This window comes from Arachis hypogaea, chromosome 19 (genome assembly GCF_003086295.3).
Source record: "Arachis hypogaea cultivar Tifrunner chromosome 19, arahy.Tifrunner.gnm2.J5K5, whole genome shotgun sequence".
NCBI classification, from domain to species: domain Eukaryota; kingdom Viridiplantae; phylum Streptophyta; class Magnoliopsida; order Fabales; family Fabaceae; genus Arachis; species Arachis hypogaea.
The window spans coordinates 119,643,160-119,646,340 of NC_092054.1; the positions used below are offsets into that span (position 1 = coordinate 119,643,160).

The following is a 3,181-nucleotide window of genomic DNA, read 5'->3' on the forward strand; positions in this document are numbered from 1 at the left end:
CATTGGAGCAAACAATTTTGAGCTTAAACCTGAATTAGTTTCTCTGATGCAACCAAACTGCAAGTTTCATGGACTTCCATCTGAAGATCCCTTTCAGTTCTTAACTAAATTCTTGCAGATCTGTGATACTGTTAAGACTAATAGAGTAGATCTTGAAGTCTACAGGCTCATGCTTTTCCCTTTTGCTGTGAGAGACAGAGCTAGAATATGGTTGGATTCTCAACCTAAAGATAGCCTGAACTCTTGGGATAAGCTGGTCACGGCTTTCTTAGCCAAGTTCTTTCCTCCTCAAAAGCTAAGTAAGCTTAGAGTGGATGTTCAAACCTTCAGACAGAAAGAAGGTGAATCCCTCTATGAAGCTTGGGAGAGATATAAGCAACTGACCAAAAATTGTCCCTCTGACATGCTTTCAGAATGGACCATCCTGGATATATTCTATGATGGTCTGTCTAAATTAGCTAAGATGTCATTGGATACTTCTGCAGGTGGATCCATTCACCTAAAGAAAACGCCTGCAGAAGCTCAAGAACTTATTGACATGGTTGCTAACAACCAGTTTATGTACACTTCTGAGAGGAATCCTGTGAGTAATGGGACGCCTCAGAAGAAGGGAGTTCTTGAAATTGATACTCTGAATGCCATATTGCCTCAGAATAAAATATTGACTTAGCAAGTCAATATGATTTTTCAGAGTCTGAATGGAATGCAAACTGCATCCAACAGTACTCAAGAGGCATCTTCTGAAGAAGAAGCTTATGATCCTGAAAACCCTGCAATAGCAGAGGTGAATTACATGGGTGAACCCTATGGAAACACTTATAATCCCTCATGGAGAAATCACCCAAATCTCTCATGGAAGAATCAACAAAAGCCTCAACAAGGCTTTAATAATGGTGGAAGAAACAGGTTTAGCAATAGCAAGCCTTTTCCATCATCCACTCAGCAACAGACAGAGAACTCTGAACAAAATACCTCTAATTTAGCAAACTTAGTCTCTGATCTATCTAAGGCCACTCTGAGTTTCATGAATGAAACAAGGTCCTCCATTAGACATTTGGAGGCACAAGTGGGCCAGTTGAGTAAGAAGATCATTGAAACCCCTCCTAGTGCTCTCCCAAGCAATACAGAAGAAAATCCAAAAGGAGAGTGCAAGGCCATTGATATAACCATCATGGCCGAATCCAAGGAGGAAGGGGAGGACGTGAATCCCAAGGAGAAAGACCTCCTGGGACGTCCAGTGATCAACAAGGAGTTTCCCTTTGAGGAACCAAAGGAATCTGAGGCTCATTTAGAGACCATAGAGATTCCATTGAACCTCCTTATGCCATTCATGAGCTCTTATGAGTATTCCTCTTCTGAAGAGAATGAGGATGTTACTGAAGAGCAAGTTGCCAAGTTTCTTGGTGCAATCATGAAGCTGAATGCCAATTTATTTGGTAATGAGACTTGGGGAGATGAACCTCCCCTGTTCACCAATGAACTAAATGCATTGGATCAACTGAGATTGCCTCAGAAGAAACAGAATCCTGGAAAGTTCCTAATACCTTGTACCATAGGCACCATGACCTTTGAGAAGGCTCTATGTGACCTTGGGTCAGGAATAAACCTCATGCCACTCTCTGTAATGGAGAAACTGGGAATCTTTGAGGTGCAAGCTGCTAGAATCTCATTAGAGTTGGCAAACAATTCAAGAAAAGAGGCTTATGGTCAGGTAGAGGACGTGTTAGTAAAGGTTGAAGGCCTTTACATCACTGCTGATTTCATAATCCTGGACACTGGGAAGGAAGAGGATGAATCCATCATCCTTGGAAGACCCTTCCTAGCCACAGCAAGAGCTGTGATTGATGTGGACAGAGGAGAATTGATCCTTCAACTAAATAAGGACAACCTTGTATTTAAAACTCAAGGATCTATCTCTGTAACCATGGAGAAGAAGCATGAAAAGCTTCTCTCACTGCAGAGTCAACCAGAGCCCCCACAGTCAAACTCTAAGTTTGGTGTTGGGAGGCCACAACCAAACTCTAAGTTTGGTGTTGAACTCCCATATCCAAACTCTAAGTTTGGTGTTGGGAAGTCTCAACAATGCTCTGAACATCTGTGAGGCTCCATGAGAGCTCACTGTCAAGCTATTGACATTAAAGAAGCGCTTGTTGGGAGGCAACCCAATTTTTATTTATCTAATTTTATTTTCATTCTTATTTTTCTTTCATGTTTTATTAGGTTCATGATCATGTGGAGTCACAAAATAAATAGAAAAATAAAAAATGGAATAAAAAACAGCAGAAGAAAAATCACACCCTGGAGGAAGGGCTTACTGGCGTTTAAACGCCAATAAGGAGCATCTGGCTAGCATTCAACGCCATAACAGAGCATGGATCTGGCGTTGAACGCCAGAAACAAGCAGCATCCTGGCGTTCAGATGCCAGGAATGCACACGGAGGAAAGCTGGCGCTGAACGCCAGAAACAAGCATAGAACTGGCGTTCAACGCCGGAAACATGCTGCATCTGGGCGTTGAACGCCCAGAACAAGCATCAATTCGGCGTTTAAACGCCAGAATTGCATGCAAAGGCATTTTACATGCCTCAATGGTGCAGGGATGTAAATCCTTGACACCTTAGGACCTGTGAACCCCACAGGATCATCTCAGTATCTGTGGACCCCACAGGATCCCAACCTACCTCCACTCATCCTCTCCCCTCTTCTCATTCATCCTCTCTTCCTAATAAACACCTTTCCCCAAAACCCTTCACCAATCACCTTAGTCTCTCTCTTCCCTATTACCCATTCACCACTCACATCCATCCACTCTTCCCCATAAACCCACCTTATAAACCCCACCTACCTTCAAAATTCAAAATCACTTTCCCACCCAAACCCACCCCATATGGCCGAACTTTAACCCCTCTCCCTCCACTATATAAACCTCTCCATTCTTCTTCATTCTCACACAACACAACCCTCTCATCCCCTTCTTGGCCGAAACACAACCCTTTCTCCCTCTCTTTCATATCTTCTTCTTCTTCTTCTTCTTTTCTTTCTTCTCTTGCTCGAGGGCGAGCAATATTCTAAGTTTGGTGTGGTAAAAGCATAAGCTTTTTGTTTTTCCATTACCATTGATGGCACCTAAGACCGGAGAATCCTCTAGAAAAGGGAAAGGGAAGACAAAAGCTTCCACCTCC

At 42.9% G+C, this 3,181-nt stretch overlaps 1 non-coding gene across 1 annotated transcript; it reads right to left on the bottom strand.

Moving 5' to 3' along the window:
- Positions 1–301: 301 nt before the first annotated feature.
- On the bottom strand, positions 302–409 carry LOC112781322 (small nucleolar RNA R71). The gene has a single exon (XR_003192106.1). It is a non-coding gene; the product is annotated as a small nucleolar RNA R71 (small nucleolar RNA).
- Positions 410–3,181: the final 2,772 nt, after the last annotated feature.